This window comes from Rhineura floridana, chromosome 7 (assembly GCF_030035675.1).
Source record: "Rhineura floridana isolate rRhiFlo1 chromosome 7, rRhiFlo1.hap2, whole genome shotgun sequence".
NCBI lineage: Eukaryota > Metazoa > Chordata > Lepidosauria > Squamata > Rhineuridae > Rhineura > Rhineura floridana.
The window spans coordinates 97,153,023-97,172,510 of record NC_084486.1 but is presented as its reverse complement, the minus strand read 5'-3'; the positions used below and the strand labels follow the sequence as shown (position 1 = coordinate 97,172,510).

Here is a 19,488-nt window from a genome sequence, read left to right as displayed (position 1 = left end):
GTATTCTGTTACGTCATTTTCCCCTCCCACCTCATGGAACAGTGAGACTCATGTCCCATTAAAACTGTAAGGCGGTAATCGTGTGTACCCTTTCTTGGGAGTAAAACCCATTGAACACAATGGAAGTTGTTTTGGAGTAAACACGTAGTGGATTGGGCTGTTACTCGCTGATAGGTGTGTTTAGAACTGCGACAGTGAGAATGAGGGCTGCTTCAAAGCTGACAAAATTCCTACAAAGAAAGTGCCTGTAAGAGCACTGCCTCCTATACTGTGTTATCCCCAATTTCTTCTATTTTGAAGGGTAAGTTTTGCATATTTTTAAGCGCTGATTGAATTGCCACAGACTGTACGTTGGCATTTCATTGCCATTTAACTCCAGCCTGGATCACAGTCCATGTGCCTGATAAAGTGGGCTCTGGTTCAGAAAAGCTTATGCCATAATAAAATGTGTTAGTCTTTAAGATGCCACACGACTGGTGTTTTGTTTGTATACCATATATGACAATTCACCCTTACTGTCACGCATACATGAAATTATTACATGAGATACACATGCTTTCCTACTACATGGGGGAACTTGAGTGGTTTCAGAAGGTGTTGCTGGGTTCTGCTGCTCATTTCATTGGCACTGATGCTACACAGTCCTATTGTGTTTTGTCTTATCTTCTGTGCCAATGCTCAGATTATACAGAATAGAGGAGATCCACTTATATTTTGTGCTGGGCCCTTAGCTGCTATTTTTACAAGACTGCAAGGGAGGAGAACATGATTTGGTTAATATCAGAAGCAGGGAGTGTAGCCAGTTGCACATTGCCAAAAAAGAGGACACAGATTTGCATAAAATTTGCATGTGCCAGTCTATGTGTTGTTACGAGGCAGGGCCATGGAGCCTGCTAAACTACAATTCCCACCCCACACCCGCACCTAATGGTATGGCTGGTTATGCTTTCCCACGAGGTTTTGTGCGAAGAGTAACAAGGGCAGAAATTAAGATACAAAACTAAAGCTATGGCATAAATATTCTGCATAATTGTTATCTTGTTCTTTGGCAAATTTCCCTCACCCACAGTGAATCCCATTGTTTGTTAGGAGCCTTAGTTTTCAGGGTCAGTTAGAGATACACACACACATACACAACATCACCAGACTTTCATACCCTCCTTGGCAGGAGGGGGAGAGAGGAAAAAGTATTTTAAAACCGAGGCTTGAAGGTAGAAAAAGAAGAGAGGAAGAAAGAGGAAGGGGGGCTGAGGAACATCAGAGCTCCCACACACGTGTACTACGCTCTCAAGGAACGCATCAAGGACTGCAGGGACAGAACCGGGGAGATTCTGGGTCTTGGTGCAAAACCTTGAGACCAAGAGATTCCTTCCTGGTTTTGGATCAGAGCTCTTCCACATAGCTTCAGCTGTATTCAGCCGCCCACTCCGGGCATAGGATAAGTAATTCCTACCTTTCACTTCTTATAGTAATAGGGTCCTTTGATTTCTTAACTTTAAAGTTATGAATGGGTTAGGATATTAATTATAAATGCTGCCACGCACCCAAGTAATTCTGTAATGCTTTCCTACTCTTTCTCTCAATAAAATCAAGCTTTGCTTTATTTTGGTTTGGACCTGCATTTCTTGGGTTAAATATATACACCATTTAGGCACATTTCAGGGCAAAGCGCTTGTTTTATCCCTAGCAAAAGATCCCCTCCTCTCAAGGAGGTGTGCTTCATGGGACATGAGGGTGGCAAATGCACACACTCAGGTTCCCAAGAGCACTTGTCGTAACAGTGTATAGATCCAAATTTTAAAATAATTAGTATCATTTAAGCAGAAGTACAAATATATCTTTCTGATGGTTCTTGAAACCATACTTGGACAGACAGCCAAACAGAGGACTGTTCTCTGTAAAGTAGGTAAGGTGCGTGGCCACCTTAGTGGAGCTTGAGTTCATTTAAAATCCTATTATATTTCCCCCCATTATTTTGACCTGTGCCATTCAACGTCTTCAGGAAAGCATTGGGAGAGGCTATCCAAATATGTGCAATGAAATCAACAGCATGCTGATGACACCCAGCTCTGTTTCTCCTTTCCATCTGAAGGTAAGGCTGCTGTGATCATGTCTAGAATCCGCAATGGGTTAGAAGAGGGTCAATAAACTGAAACTCAATCCAGAAAAGACCAAGAAACAGTTGGTCTGGTGATATAGTTGACCAAAGAATCTGGACTCAACCAGTTGTAGTGCAAGATAAAGTTTGTTCCACACTTCATTCTCTTATGCATTGTTGTACAAAGGACAAAGTATAGACCCATATGGGATTGATCTAAAATATTTACTATGAACCTATGCATTTGGAACATTGCTTAGTGTATGGCATAAAGTCAGTCAGACAGGTGCAGATTATTGAGAGAGTGATTTAACCTTGAAGTGTGCAGTGGATAGTTGCAGGGCAGACAGTTCAAACAGTTGAGAGGGCAGGAGTAATGGATAAACAAAATGATGCCTTATATAGCAAAATTACTTTTAAAAAGATAGAAGGCATCCAATGAACCTCTGCTACTACTAATGAAAGCATCAAACAGGAAGAAATATCACAGAGGTATGCAGAAATGGCAGTGTCCTAACATTTGGTTATAGCATCAACCATTGCATAAATTTCTATACAGCATATGGGAAGGAATGCAGAAAATAAAGTAAATTTGCAGAGCAATCCTATACTCCAGTTACAACAGAGGGAAAGACATAGCATTGGTAGGTTACTGGAATGTCTGCCCAGAAGCATGGAGCCAATAAATTCATGACTGCAGAGATACACACCCAGCACACACGCCTGCAGCACAACACATGCAAAATGACACCACAGCGCCCCCAATCCACCAACCCAAGTAGCACAGCCACCAACAACCCTACTGCTGCCAGGCATCCCTCCAGGCAGAGTTTCACAAGCACTGTATTTTGTAGCCTTTGACAACTTGTGTCCAGGATATCTTATCCCTTATATCCCTGCCCAGATATCGAGATCATCAGGAGAGTCTCGTTAGTGATTTGCCCGTGGTTCAGATGCACCACTTGTAACTACCAGAAGCTGGGCATTCAGTATTGTGGGCTCAGGCCTGTGGACGTCCCTCCCGGCTGAGATCAGGCAGACCCCCTCCCTGCTGAACTTGACAAAGACCTTCCTGTTTCAGCAGGCATTTTAAGGATGCTTTCTGTTTCTGTGATGAATTTTAATTGTTCTTATTCTTTCTATGTTTTTTAAATCATTTTATGTACACCACTTAGATATTCTGAATATTAAGTGGTATATAAATACCTGAAATAAAAAAATAATGCCTGAATAAAAGAGAATGGAAGGAGAGCCCACCCAGCCCAACTCCTACATATTTCCCAAGGCAGCATAAGCCTACAGAGAGCATAAACATCCATCCCTCCTAGGCGAAGGGATGAAGATCTCCCCAAGGAAGGAAAGATTGCTTTGTCAAGGCAAGGGGAGAGGCCAGGACACACAACAAAGGCAGCCACAGAGTCTGTCTGACAGCAGCAACCTCCAGTGGCACACAACATAGGGGAGCCTTCTTACAGCTGGGGCCCTCCAGATGTTTGTACTACAACTCCCATCAGCCCAATCAGGAACTGGTGGGGAAGCCTGGCATAGGATTAGGAAGTGAAAGATGGGAATATGAGCCCTAGCAGGAGAAGAGGGCAACATCGCCCCACTTACAATGCTTGGCAAAAAGAAAGGAAGAAAGCAGTGTCAGGAGCATGAGAGAACCCCTAGGAGTGGTTCTGGAGGAACAGTCCTCTAATCAGTCTGCCCCAGGCACAAATGATGATTGTGGACAGGTATGGCAGGGAGTAATTTATAGTAAGTTTGGACCCAATAGGTATGACCAAAGCTATTTTAAGATAACATTTTTTTCAATTGTCTGCTGTAAAATAAATGACCAGTAAGTCAGCAGGGCCAACACTGTTATAGTCCTTGCTGCCAGTAATGGATTTTGTCAAATTCAGCTAGATGACAAAAGTTCTAGGCAGTAATATTTGGGCAAGGACAGATCTACAAGATTATTACTTGCCACATTTTCAGCTCCAGGGCGGTGCCCAAAGGATGATTTGACAGGCCTTTGAAGGTCTCAGTGGCATCACATGTTATACTGCTGGTACCCTGGTGCAGGGAATGCTCAGATAAGAACATAATAAGAGCCCTGTTAGGTCAGCATACTGTTATCACAGTGGCCAGCCAGATGCCTATAGGAAGCCTGCAAGCAGGGTCTGAGCATAACAGGACCTGAGTATAGCAGATGAGACATCATGAGCAACAACAGGAATCTGAAACTGAACAAAGGATAGTGTAAATCTGCCACATTTAAATAAAATATCTAGGACATACCTTGAGCAAACAAGGATTAAAACCTGGTGTCACTAAAATAGAGGCTGTACCTGAAATGCCTTGTTCAATGAACTAGGCTGTACTACAAAGATTTCTAGGAATAGTGACTTTATCTAGGAAGGTTTATTCCGAACATGGTGAAAAAGACAACACCATTAAGACAGTTGTTGACCCAATATGTTATGTGTTACTGAATGCCAATTAATGGAAGCATCCAATCACTTAAATAAGCTGTTAATAAAAGTACTTATATTAAAGGATGACAATGTGAAATAGCCTATAAGTTTGTCACTAGGTGCTATTTCTATAGGATTAGATGTTGTGGTTTTGCATATCCTTCAAAAGCACTTACCCCTAAAGAACTATGTCAACATAGCTAGTTGACTGAAACAAGTTAGAAAAACTGCTAGCATACAGCTCTGAACCCAGAGATAGGGGGACTAATGCAGACATGATGAAAGTATTCCCCTATCTCCCTCTCCCGCAAAAACCTTTTTTGATGAGCTTACTTAGGCCTTAGATATTCCTGCAAATGAACTGGAAAAAGACTGCACATGATGGATTATTGGAATTCTATCACACTATAACAGAAGGAGAGATGGGACTGCCCTGAAGGACCTTTCCATAGCCTCAGCTGAGAGACCAGCAACTTCTGGCTGTTCCTCTCCTTGAAGTCTTTCCATTCCAACTTGCCATTGCAATGTAACTCTTGCAACTCTGTAACTAAGAACTGGTGCCTGAACAACATTTTACCGTCTCCCTCCCAATCTTCTTTCCTTTTGTGTCATGTCTTTGAGACCACAAGCTTGAGGGCAGGAACTGACCCATTACTGATATTAAGAATATAAGAACAAAAGAAGAGCTTGCTGGATCAAGCCAGTGGCCCATCTAGTCCAGCATCCTGTTCTCACAGTGGCCAGCCAGATATCTATAGGAAGCCTGCAAGTAGGACCTGAGTGCAAGAGCGCTCTCCCCTCTTGTGGCTTCTGGCAACTGGTTTTCAGAAACATACTGCCTCTGACTATGGAGGCACAGCACAGCCATCATAGCTAGTAGCCATTGATAGTCTTATCCTCCATGCATTTGTCTAATCTTCTTTTAAAGTCATCCAAGTTAGCTGCCATCACTGCCTCTGCGAACTCGTTTAACTATGCACTGAGTGAAGAAGTACTTTCTTTTGTCTGTCCTGAATCCTCCAACATTCAACTTCACTGAATGTCCACAAGTTCTAGTGTTATGAGAGAGGAAGAAAAACTTTTCTCTATCCACTTTCTCCATGCCATGCATAATTTTATTAACTTCTATCATGTCACCTCAGACTTGCCTTTTCTCTAAACTAAAAAGCCCCAAATGTTGCAACCTTTCCTCATAGTAGAGTCACTGCATCCCCTTGATCATTTTGGTTGCCCTTTTCTGAACCTTTTCCAACTCTACAAAATCTTTTTGAGGTGAGTAAACCAGAACTGTACACAGTATTCCAAATGCAGCCGCACCATAGATTTATACAACAGCATTATGATATCAGCAATCTGGTTCTGTGTTGGAATTGCTTTTTAATATGTTTTAAAACCTTTTCTTTTTTTAAAAAAATATGTTTTTAAAGCTTCTTTAAAAATGTTTTTAAAGATGTTTTGTTTTAATATATTTTAAAGTGTGTTTTTATGATGTTTTAAAGTATTTTTAGTGCTTTTGTTTACTGCCCTGGGCTTCTACTGGGAGGAAGGTTAGGATTTAAATCAAATAATTAATAAATAAAGCAGCAGGATTTTTTCCATTTAATTTCCTAATGATCCCTAGCATGGAATTTGCCTTTTTCATGGCTGCTGCACACTGGATCTATATTTTCATTGAGCTATCCAGTACGACCCCAAGGTGTCATTTCTGGTCAGTTACTGTCAGATCTTTACACTTATTAACATTTAATTGCATTTGCCATTTTATCACCCATTCACTCAATTTGGAGAGGCCCTTTTGGAACTCTTTGAAATCCCTTGAACAATTTAATATCATCAGCAAATCTGGCCACTTTACTGCTCACCCTTAACTGTAGATCGTTAATGAACAAGTTAAAAAGCACCAATCCTTGGGGCACTTCCACTTTCTACAGCCCTCCACTGGGAGAACTGTCAGTTTATTACTACTCTCTGCTTTCTCCTACTTAAGCAATTCCTGATCCCCAAGAGGGCCTCTCCTCTTAGTCCATGACTGCTAAGCTTACTCAAGAGTCTATAAATCACTCTTGAGGACCTTTCCTTGGCTGAACAATGGAGTAAAAACAACACTTTAAATAAATAAATAAATAACCCCGGGGGTGGCTGTGCTGCAGACGCTTAGTGCGGGAGCTGTTATGGGCCCACCACAATGATGGAGGAGCCTGTAGCCCTGCAGATGTTATTGAGCTACTAGGGTTACCATCATTTTGTCATTTCAAAAAGAGTACATTTGGCTTCAGTAAGTGAAAAGTAAGAGTATGCTGTTGCACCATCTCAAAAAGAGTACATGTACTCTTAAAAGAGTATGGTTGGTAACCCTAGCTACAACTCCCATCATCCCTGATCACTGGCCATGCTGGCTGGGGCTCATGGGAGTTGGAGTCCAACAACATCTGGAGGGCCACAGGTTCTCCATCCCTGTTATACCAACTTGCTTTAAGTAATGGTTTTCCTCAGGTAGTTCTTCTGAGAGTATTTATGTCCAATGCAGATGCCATGACCCCTCCACAAAAGTCAGCAGATAGGTTCTAGTTCCCCTGGGGTGAATGCTGATCTCTGACTAGTAGTAGCTAGACACCTAGGACAGCCTTTCCCAACTAGTGGGCCGCCAGATGTTGTTGGACCACAACTCCCATCAGCCTCAGCCAGCATTGCCAATGGTCAGGAAAGATGGGAATTGCGGTCCAGCAACATCTGGTGGCCCACTAGTTGGGATAGGCTGACCTAGGAGGTTTCGCTCTTTCAACCTAATCCTTTTAAAGATACAGAAGACCTCCTGGAGCCGGGCCTGGCAACCAAGAGGTCTTCTGTCTCTTTAAAAAGTGTGCAGGGGGAAGGGAGAATTCCACCTTGTGGTTTTTCCCATTACAGTATTGCAAGAACACCTGCACTTGGCTGACTTTCTCTTCTCCTAAAGATACAGGATCAGTCTCAGACCATGAATCTGGCAACCTTAGTCCATTTAGTTCAGTGTTGGCCACACTGGCAGGCAGTAGTTCTCCAGGATTTCAGGCAGGGAATCCTTCCCAACCCCACCTGGCAATGCCAAGGATTGATCCAGGGACCTTCTGCATGCAAAGCAGAGGCTGTAGCATTAAGCTATAGGCCTCCCCCTGAAATTATGGCCCTTCAGCCACAACACACAGCACTGCGGCTGCAAACTGACATAGGGTAGAACATGCTTACTGTTCTGCTGGTAGCGGTGCATCTCTGCCTCTCTTTTTTGAAAAGTGGGGCATAAAATATGAATCAAAACCCACCCCTTTTTACTCTAAAACCTGGTGGGATCAGCTTGAGTGTGTTATTTTAAAAAATTGCTTCAAACAGATTTCACAACTGATCAGCAGATCAACACGTTGCCCCTCCGGTTGTGGCCAATGGAAATTCTTTACTGTAAGCGACTAGATTGCTCATAGCCTTAGCTGTGTATCAAAGCTCATGTTTGTGCAGATTCTTACAGATCTAATTTATGCCGTCTATTTTCTCTTACCAAGTTGCTTTTAATGAGCTGGGCAGGCAAGGCAGCTTTCATCAGAGGACAGTTATGCTCCAAATGCCTCAGGGCAGGATTTTTTTTTTTTAATTCAGTAAGCCTGTTCGTTGCTAGATATTTATCCTGGATGGATGTGGGGTAGATGAACTCAAGCATTTAGGACAGTTAGTATTTACCACAGATCAGATTTTGGAGAAAACATTATAAGAATCTTAATCTAAGGGTATAACTGTTGCTACAAGTGAATTAAATAAGCAGATGCATGATGTGGGTTGAGGCTGGAAAACAGCAGAGCATCTGCACATTATTACAGCCTGTGGTTAGGAGCCTACATACCGTTCTTTTGTTTGCCTTATAAGGGGAGTGCTGTGCGGTGTAATGGTGCTAAGCATGAAACGGCTTTTCCCCCCAGATTTTACATGTGGCAATTGCCTATGCGCCTATTTCTGTATATGTCTGGAATGTTGGCCAGGCTGCAGTACAGTCTGAATATTAATTTATGCTACATTTCTGAAACAGTTTCATGGTAAGTAGATGACAAAGCCATTGATTGTCCTGGCTGCAAGCTGAGCATTACGTTTCCAATTACACACATGATTCTGTTTTGTGTTCAGCGGACTCGAGCATAATTTGGTGGAGAAGATAAAATGTCTCTTGATCCCCTCCTCCTTGTACTCCCCCCACCCTCCAAAAAAACATTGGGGAATACTGCACTCCAGTATGCTTGGCTTTGCAGCCCATCTCCCAAAATTGAAATGCTCAAAGGCAGGCATAAATGTTTCCCTATATTATTGCTACTATAAAGTTACTTTATCAAGGAGACAGTAAATATACTATATTTGTATCCTGCCCATCCTACAAGGAGGTCTGCGTCAGGGGCATTTTAGCCTCACAACAACCCTGTGAGGTAGCTTAAGCTAAAGTGTAGTGTCTTGCCCAGGGCTTTGTAGCTGAGCTGTAGTTTGAACCTGGAGTACCCATCTTTAACCCAACACTCAAGTCACTATACCTCGAGTCACTGGCTGGCTGTTTCGTAAAACATAAGATGTTGTTTTTAAGTGTATTAATCAGTGGGGGCTGGGGGCTCCAATGTCAGTGAGGCAGTGAATCCACCCCAAGTTTTTGTCCAAACACCAAGGTGCTTGAACAGCTCCTTGAAAGTTCAGACTAAAACCCAGAGTGGATTCAGTGCCCCACTGACATCGGAGCCACTAGCCTCCACTGGAATTTATACTACAACTGGGATTTTTGTAGAACTCCAGTGCTTGTAGGTATAGTGGCAAATACATTTGCTACCATGTAATGTGTGAAACAGTCCTTTAAAAAGTGGGGGAAGAGGAGTAACCAGCATGTGTATATCTTTGTGATGTCACAAGGCCTCCCATTGGCCAGAATGCTCATCCCACTGACCAGGGATGCATGGTGGACAGGAGACTCACACACTCCATTCAAATGTTACAAAGATGTAATTTTTGTTTTCCATTCCTTATCTGTGTTTTTAAGATGTGAGCAACAAAAAAATTCTTGAAAACAGCTCCTAGGCTGTCACTGACATGATGGCTCTCATATGTTTAAAATAGAAATTGGCAAACACGTGGTCTTATGATATCCTTTAAACAGCGAAAACAACAGGCAGACTTATTCTCTCTTATCAACAAACAGGTCTTTCCAATTTCTCTCCTTCACAGTCATGTTTCCCATTGTCTACATCTGGGGTTCCCAAACTGTGGTCTGTAGATCACCAATGGCCTGCAAACTTCATTCAGGTGGTCCGTGGCGTGTCTGCATTAAATATTCACTTTGACTTTTAATTGTATTTTAAAATTCTCGAATTCAATGAATGCAATTAGTTAATTGAATTCTGTGCAATGCAAATTGTAACACAATAAATTGCGATATAAGAAATAAAAGACCCAATACAAATACAATTTAAAATCATACAGCATCTAGCGCAGCAGTTTACAATGGCTACAAATGGCAGAAAAATCATGAAGTGGTCCACCAAGACCCTCAGCAATTTTCAAATAGTCTGTGGGGAAAAAATGTTGGGAATCATGGTCTACATCAAACAAGGAGGAGTATGTGTTATAATATTTGGCATTAGCCTACCCTGCCAGAGTGAGATTGAGCAAGTGGGGACGGACGCATAATAATCAGATTATATCTGGGAAAATTTGTCTTCTGAAACTGTAGGGAAAAGGATATGTTAATTTTCCCATTGTCTGACATCCTGATCCAGCAAGGGGGATATGCATGCAGTCAGGCTTCCATATGCAGGCTCTTTTTCTGCATCCAGAAAAAGGTTCAGAGGAGGGCAACAAGGGTGATCAGGAGACTGGGAACAGAGCCCTGTGAGGAGAGACTGAAAGGACTGGGCATGTTTCGCCTTGCGAAGAGAAGACTGAGGGGAGATATGATAGCATTCTTCAAGTACATGAAAGGTCACATGGAATGGGGCCAGGATCTCTTCTCGGTCATCCTAGAGTGCAGGACACGGAAAAATGGGCTCAAATTACAGGAAGCCAGATTTCAACAGAACATCAGGAAAAACTTCCTAACTGTTAGAGCAGTATGACAATGGCGCCAATTACTTAGGGAGGTGGTGGGCTGTCCAGCACTGGTGGCATTCAAGAGGCAGTTGGATAGACACCTGTCGGGTATGCTTTAATATGATTCCTGCATTGAGCAGGGGTTTGGACTTTATGGCGTTATAGGCCCCTTCCAGCTCTTCTATTCTGTGATCCAGAGCAATATGCATGTAAAAATGTTTTGTCCACATTCTTGAACTGGAAACTAGTCTATGGAAAATGTCTTCAGGCAGTGTAGCACAGCAAAGCAAGTTGGACAAATGGGTGGGTTTTGCTCCCCTTCCCCATGCACTCTTTTTAGCTTCAAAAATTAGCCCACTCATCCCCACTTTATAGCAGAACTAGCAAGCATATTTTTAGTAATAAGCACACACATGACTGGCTTGGTCCTGCACATGTGATCTCCACCTATACTTCAATATGTGAATTTCAGTTTCATTCGATTTCAGTTTAATCCATCTCATAATCCTCAGTTGCTGTCTCAGGTCATTAATCTTATGCAACTCCTTGTTGCATAATGTGTAACTATCTCTAGACAAGAGCGAGAGTGTTTTTGTATGTGTGTATGTGTTTCAAAGTAACTAACTAACTAAGATGCATCCAAACTCAGAGGAAGGTAATGGTAAACCATCTCTGAATACCTCTTGCCACCAAAACCCTATGAACAGAGTATCTAAAATGCAACACGAGATAGTGCTGGAAGATGAGACCCCTAGATCAGAGGAGCTACTGGGGAAGAACAAAGGACAAGTACGAGTAGCGCTGTGACTAATGACGCAGCTGGGTCAAAGCTGAAAGGAAGCACAGAGACTGATGTGCACAGATGTGAAAGGAGAGTCTGGAGTCGTATGACGCACTCAGTAGGAACATGGAATGTGAGAAGCATGAACCAGGGAAAGTTAGAAATTGTCAAGCAAGAAATGGAACGTATCAACATTACAATACTTGGCGTGAGTGAATTAAAATGGACAGGAATGGGACACTTTCAATCAGGCAATTACAAAATATTTTATGCAGGAAATGAGAAATAAAGAAGAAATTTGGTTGCTCTAATAGTGAGAAGTGATGTAGCAAAAGCAATTAGGAGCTATAATGCAAGGTCTGAGTGAATGATATCAATCAGATTTAATGGGAAACCTATTAACATGACCCACCGTGGCGTAGAGTGGTAAGCGGCGGTAACGCAGCCGACGCTCTGCTTACGGCCGGAGTTCGATTCCAATGGAAGGAGGAAGTCGAATCTCCAGTAAAAGGGGTCGAGGTCCACTCAGCCTACCATCCATCCGTGGTCGGTAAAATGAGTACCCGGCATAAGCTGGGGGCTAAAGAAAGGCCGGGGAAGGAACTGGCAATCCCATCCCATCTGCCTAGTAAACATCACAAGACGTCACCCTAAGAGTTGGAAACAACTCGCACTATAAGTGCGGGGACACCTTTACCGTTACCTTTTTTATTAACATAACCATCATCCAAGTCTACATTCTAACAGCAAACGCAGAAGAGGAGGAATTGGAGAGATTTTACACAGAAGTACAGGAGGAAATTGATCACACACCAAAACAAGATGTGCTGATAATCATGGGGGACTGGAATGCAAAAGTAGGGAACAGAGAAGAATTAGGAATTGTAGGGAAATGGGGCCTAGGAGATAGAAACGAAGCAGGAGAAAGACTTATTGAATTCTGTGAAGACAATAATTTGTTTCTCGCAAACACATTTTTCGAGCAACCGAAAAGACTACTATACACGTGGACATCACCAAATGGTCAATATAGGAATCTATATAATTGGTAGCAGAAGATGGAGAAGTTCCATACTTTCTGCGAAAACGAGACTAGGAGCAGACTGCGGTACAGATCATGAACTGGTCATATCAAAAATTACAGTAAAGCTAGAGAAGAAGAACAAAACAATCATAATGCCAAAATATAATTTAAATAACATCCCAGAAGAATATAAAGATCATATAAGGAACAGATTTGCGGCTTTAAACTTAGTTGACAAAGAACCAGAAGAACTATGGAGTGAAGTCAAAGACATTATTAGGGAAGACTGCAAAAAGACAATACCTCTAAACAAAAAGAGAGTAAGACCTCAATGGATGACTGAAGAAACTCTTAAAATGGTTAAAGAAAGCAAGCGAAAGCGAAAGGAGACAGAAACACATTAAGAACCCTAAATGCAACAATACAGCGACAAGTATGTAGGGACAAAGAGAACTATCAGAATGGTTATTGTATAGAAATAGATGAGGACAATAACAAGGGTAGAACAAGAGCCCTATTCCAAAAGATTAGAGAAATGAAAGGGAAATTTAAACCAAGGGTAGGGATGTTGAATAATCAACAAGGGAACACACTGACTGACGGAGATGAAATAAAAGGAAGATGGAAGCAATACACTGAAGAACTCTCTAAAAGAGATGCAAGGATGTCGTATTCATTCATGGAGGAACTGTATGATGAAGAACCAGAAATTTTAGAATGTGAAGTGAAAGCTGTTCTTAAAATACTTGGAAGAAACAAGTCACCAGGAACAGATGGCATACCAATAGAGTTGCTACAAGCTACTGAGACTGAATCTGTCCAAATTTTGACAAAAATTTGTCAACTAATATGGAAAACTAAACAATGGCCCACAGACTGGAAGCGTTCCATATACATCCCAATTCCAAAGAAAGGGGATCCCAGGGAATGCAGTAATTATGGAACTATTGCCTTAATATCCCATGCAAGTAAAGTAATGGTCAAAATTCTACAACAAAGGCTCTTACCATATATGGAGTGAGAAATGCCAGACGTTCAAGCTAGATTCAAAAAGGAAAGAGGCACCAGAGATCATATTGCAAACATACATTGGATAATGGAACGGAGCAAGGAATTTCAGAAGCAAATCACCCTGTGCTTTATAGATTACAGCAAAGCCTTTGATTGCGTAGATCATGAAAAACTATGGAATGCTTAAAAGAAATGGGGGTGCCACAGCATCTGTTTCTCCTGATGCACAAACTATACTCTGGACAAGAGGCTACTGTAAGAACAGAATATGGAGAAAGTGATTGGTTCCCAATCGGAAAGGGTGTGAGACAGGGGTGTATTTTATCACCCTATTTGATTAATCTATATGCGAACATATCATAAGGAAAACAGGATTGGACGAAGATGAAGGAGATGTGCAAACTGGAGAAATATCAATAATTTAAGATATGCAGATGATACCATACTACTAGCAGAAACCAGTAATGATTTGAAATGAATGCTGATGACAGTTAGAGGAAAGCACAAAAGCAGGACTACAGCTGAACATCAAGACTAAAGTAGTGACAATAGAAGAGTTATGTAACTTTAAAGTTGACAACAAGGACATTGAAGTTGTCAACAATTATCAATATCTTGGCACAGTCATTAACCAAAATGGAGACAATAGTCAAGAAATCAGAAGAAGGCTAGGACTGAAGAGGGTAGCTGTGAGAGAACTAGAAAAGGTGCTCAAATGCAAAGATGTATCACTGAACACTAAAGTCAGGATCATTCAGACCATGGTATTCCCGATCTCTATGTATGGATGTGAAAGTTGGACAGTGAAAAAAGGGGATAAGAGAAAAATCAATTCATTTGAAATGTGGTGTTGGAGGAGAGCTTTGTGCATACCATGGACTGCGAAAAAGACAAATAATTGGGTGTTAGAACAAATTAAACCAGAGCTATCACTAGAAGCTAAAATGATGAAACTGAGGTTATCATACTTTGGACACATAATGAGAAGACATGATTCACTAGAAAAGACAATAATGCTGGAAAAACAGAAGGGAGTAGAAAAAGGGGAAGGCCAAACAAGAGATGGATTGATTCCATAAAGGAAGCCACAGACCTGAACTTGTAAGATCTGAACAGGGTTGTTCATGACAGATGCTCTTGGAGGTCACTGATTCATAGGGTCGCCATAAGTCGTAATCGACTTGAAAGCACATAATAACAACAATGTGTTTCAAAGGTATTTCTAGCAAGACTGTAAATCAATTAAACAATAGGTTAATTGGTTAAATACTTTTAATTGATCCCTTTTCTTTTATCTGATGCATTCAGTTATTCCTGTCTTTAAAAAGTAGAAAACAAGTTTTCACAACTACACTCATCCCCAGAATTTTGCAATTTGCATTCATGTGCTGCACTGCCACCTGCTGTTTTATATGGGCAATTATAAATTTTTAAAACACAGAGTCTTCACATGCTTCACAATCTTAAAAGGGACATAGGATCTGCAACAAAATGTTGCAGGATAGAGTTCTCCTGCTCAGGATTCCAGCTAGCCATATCTGCTTCCAGGATATTCCACTCCATTCCCCTCCATTCTGGTTTTCTGCTCCTTTCCCCACAAAGTCAGCCATCATTTTGTGGCCACTGTTGTACTGTTTTTAAGGTTTTCTCCTGTTCCGTGTTTGAAGATGTATTCTCTCTCTCTCTAGTTTTCAATAGATAGGTAGATGAAGTAATACTATATTCAGTAACCATTCTTAGCCATTCCAGAGAGCTAAAGCAACCACTCATTAAAATTTGTGACACTGCGGTTGGTATGTTAGCTTTTACAAATTCAGGGTCCGTCCCCCCCATTGTAGATATTCATTGCTATTCTGCTGCTCGCTATCCACACCAGTGGGCAGAGCTTGGACAGAATGTATTTGTAGTGGGGTGGGGTTTTTGGAGAGGAGTGGGGTAGTTTGGGGTGGAGGGGAGAAAACAATTGTTTAAAAAAATGGACAGTGGTGGAGGAGAATGAAGGGAGAAAGGAGCATGAGGCCAAGAACATGGAGAAAGGAGGAGGAGGCAGCAGCAGAATGGAGATAACTGTGGAGGTGAAAGATGACAACATGTGTGTGTGTGTGTGTGTGTGTGTGTGTCTGTGTCTGTGTGTGTGTGTGTGTGTGTGTGTGTGTGTGTGAGAGAGAGAGAGAGAGAGAGAGAGAGAGAGAGAGAAAATACTGTGTTTGCACTTGGCACACAAAGTGGCTTCCACCACCCTCTCTGGCTACTGTGCTGCATGTGCAGTATTTTAACTTTTTTGCATCTCAGGGGAAAATATTTACTTGGGTGAGTGTCCCTTAATTAGTGTCAGGGCAGGGTCCGGGAGGTGGTTAAGTGAGACAGATTATGCTTGCTGGCGGGGGGGAGGGGGAGGGAGTTGCACCTGCACCTGGTTTGACGTGCAAAGATCTGAGTAGTGGCCTCTGCCTCCCTCCCCACCTCCCTTATCAGCAGAAAGACCACCATTGCTATATTATGGATAAAAAGAATTATTCTGTATGTGTGTGTTTATTTTTAATGTTGTTTTAGGCTACTTAGATGTGCAGCAGCCAAGGCCAGCACCTTGTAGGCGTTTTTTTTAAAGTAACTGAAATGTAATTGTAGTGGTTACTTTTGAGAAAAAGTAATCAATTATTTTCAGAGCAGTTGTAATTGTAACCATAATTACTACTTTTTGGGCCATGTAATTGTAACTGTAATTTATTACTTCTTAAAAGTAATCTTCCAAGCTCTGCTGCAGCATGAGTTGACCCAAGATGGGGAAAATGGCACAGGGGAAACAGTAAGAATGAAGAAATGTAACAATTACCTTATAACACAACACATTGGTTTTCACCTGATGGGTCAGGACCCAATACTGAGTTGCAGCCTGACCTAAGAGCAGCACTACCACCATACAAATATATGGTAAAAAAGAAAGAAAGAAATGGCTCCCCAAATATGTGTTTGGGTTACAGGTCCTGGATCTGTGAAAAAAATCAAGTGTGTAATATCATCAAAATCAAGGCATGCTCTGGGACCACTAGGTGTCAGTGTTCCCTAAGGCCCCATTAAAAAAACCCACTTAGAATAAGGGCATGTACACACTGTGTGATAATGTGCATTCAGTGCTTGACACAAGCACCTTTTTGGGGTGCTGTAAACATGACATCCCCATGTCATCCCTGTGACTGCCCCACACTATTTGTTGATCTAAAGCACATTCTGCTGGAATGGTTATGATCCATTTTGGGCCAAGAATGCACTTCTCAAGCGCTAGCTGCATACACGTGTACACATACACAGAGGGCACCTTCTGAGGTCACCTCCTCTTGGGGCAGACCTAGTGATATTGCAGTATTGCAGAGTATGTGTCACTTTACTATAAATGAAATAGGCAACACAGAAAGCACTACAGTAACTTAGCTGCCTCTATACTGAGATATATATCCCTGTATATCAGTATATCAACACACCAGTTTTCAGCCCCTCTCTTTCAAAAGACTGCCAAAAAATGTCAGTGGAAAGGAGGGGAGTTTGAAAACACACCTACCTGTTTGTACAGATAGTAGTTGATGCTGTAGACATTATAGCATGAAGGTGTGTATAACTGCAAACCTCTATGTACAAAAGCACACTGTGAAAAAATGACCCTTGTGTGTTTCAGAGGTTATGTGTGTACACAGCCTAAGAATCCTGTGTGAGACAGCTTGAGGTTTTCAGGCAAATTCTCTGTCTTCATAGGCACTGGCATTATTCATAGGCATAGGCATTATTACACTGCTGTACTCAGTAATAAGATCCTCATTTTAACAAGAGCTCTTTATATCCTTACTTCTTTGAAAACAGCTGAAGAAGCTTCATTTCTTTAACTATTGAGCAGGTGTTTTAAAAGAATTCATTGTTAAGCAGCCAGTGAAAGAAGCTGTTGCAATAGACCTCTGGAAAAACATCATTGCTTTCCATACATAAGAAAATGGAATGCATTCGAATTCATCAGTGGTATGTCTGCTGATTCACTATGACATACAGTCCTGGTCTCACTTCAGTTTATAAAATATATGAAGAGCACCCAAAATTAATTCCTTCCATATGAGTAAAAAGCCAATGTTGTCCAGTCTTCCCATGTAATCTGATTTTTGTCCAGTCAATGCACATCTTTCCCTTTTTTGCACACAGTTTGCACATCTTCCTTTGAAATGCAGTATCCTGGAAAAGATGGTCCTTTGATAATTCATTTATTGCCATTGTAACTGTTGTACAGAATATGGTCACAGGCACCTAATGTGAAGCGAGTGATCATGAGCCACACAATCCCCCCCATACTTATGTCATTTTGTAAACCTTCATGTACATCTAGTTGTTTTTATTTTCTATACTGAGTGTACAACTCCTACATGGAAATGTGCATCTCAATGTGTAAATGATAAACAGCTGCACAGAATCCCCTACCTATACAGCAACACTATCTCGTCCTGCTAAAGATGCTTGAGCGTATCTTTTCATCCACATTTTTAAGCAAACCCACCTGATTTGCATTTCCCAAACTAATAGGCAGATCAGAATACAGATATTATTTGGTTTTTGCACTTAGAATTTTGTGATACAGTTCTTGGTTCAGGAAACTTACCAAAATGCATATAAAAAGACATATTTTCAGTTAAAATGCATACAACAGTGCACATTTTAGGATTAAATGTGTGCACAAAATGTATATGATAGCGTAAAGCGCATAAAAATGACTATTGTGTGAAAAATGCATTCAAAAGTAATGTGATGTTTTGTGCAATGGAAGGTGATCCATTAGGGAGAAGGGGCACTGCCCCACCAATCAGACTCTGCCCTCAGACAGCTCCCACCTGCCTGCCTTCTTACATCCAATCTATCATTGGCTCTGGCTCTACTTACTGTTGGTCTCCCTGCCTCCCACCCTACCAGTCCTGATGGGCATCAGCCATCGCTGTTTTTGTGTGTTTCAGATTGATGTGGAGACAGAATGGAACAGACTTATGAATACATGAAAAATGGACACATGCTGGAAATAGACCAATCTGCCCATCCCTCTCTTCTGCATAAGAAGAATAATCTCCCCACAGTCTGTTAGACACAGGTGGGGCATCACAATATAGTAACAAATAAAGTCACTGTGGGGCTACCACACAATGGCTAAAATGTGCACAAAGCATGCTTATGTTATTGTGCGCAAAGGCCCAGCAATTAAAATGCATTACGATTCAACATTATGTCAGATAGGCAGCAGCATTTGTGCAAACTGCTTCAGATATTCTATAGAATCTGAAAGTTTCAAGATTGCTCCTGAAGAAGGAATCTCTTCCAAATCCCAAGAAGGAATCTCTGTTCCACATTACTGAGCTGTAATAAATGGCATTGTTGGCACTTTTGAGAACTAGTTTCTCCTTCTTGCACTCTTTCTGGTTTCTGTGCCTCCCTCCTAGTTTTTAGTTTGTTATGCAGAAACAGCCATCAACTTTAGGGGGAATAGATAGATGATGAATGATGTGATTAAAATGAATTGAACACATTATACAGCCATGAGAGTGACTGTATACCATAGCCAGCATGGACTTTTCATGTTAAATTAAAAATAACCCCAGGCCATTCTGCTGCTTCCCATAAGCTCATTTAAAAACAAAATTTTACAAAACTTACAGTCCTGAACTCAGAAATGCTTGCTTAGCAACCCTTTAAGTTTTCATGGCAATACACAAAACACTCAGAGAGAATCAAGAATCCAAAGCATGATTCCTGTCATGCTTTTTCCTCTCAGTGGTCTCATAATTTGTTAAAATTAATTAAAAATTAGCCATGTTCACAGAGTACCCATAATCCTATTACTGACTTTGCCCCATACTCTGACCTTCATCTTCTGCAGTTTAAAAGTAAAAAAAAGGCATGTTTGATTTTTAATTAATTTAAGAAAATTAACATTTGAGTCTATGATAGCGCAGGCATGCTCGATAATAATAATAATAATAATAATAATAATAAATTTAATTTTTGTGTCGCCTATCTG

At 41.2% G+C, this 19,488-nt stretch overlaps 1 long non-coding RNA gene across 1 annotated transcript; it reads left to right on the top strand.

The window, feature by feature from the left end:
* Nucleotides 1-180: 180 nt before the first annotated feature.
* Nucleotides 181-18,835, top strand: LOC133388465 (uncharacterized). Its single transcript, XR_009763820.1, has 3 exons — nucleotides 181-301; nucleotides 2,003-2,092; nucleotides 18,434-18,835. It is a non-coding gene; the product is annotated as an uncharacterized LOC133388465 (long non-coding RNA).
* The last annotated feature ends 653 nt before the right edge of the window (nucleotides 18,836-19,488 follow it).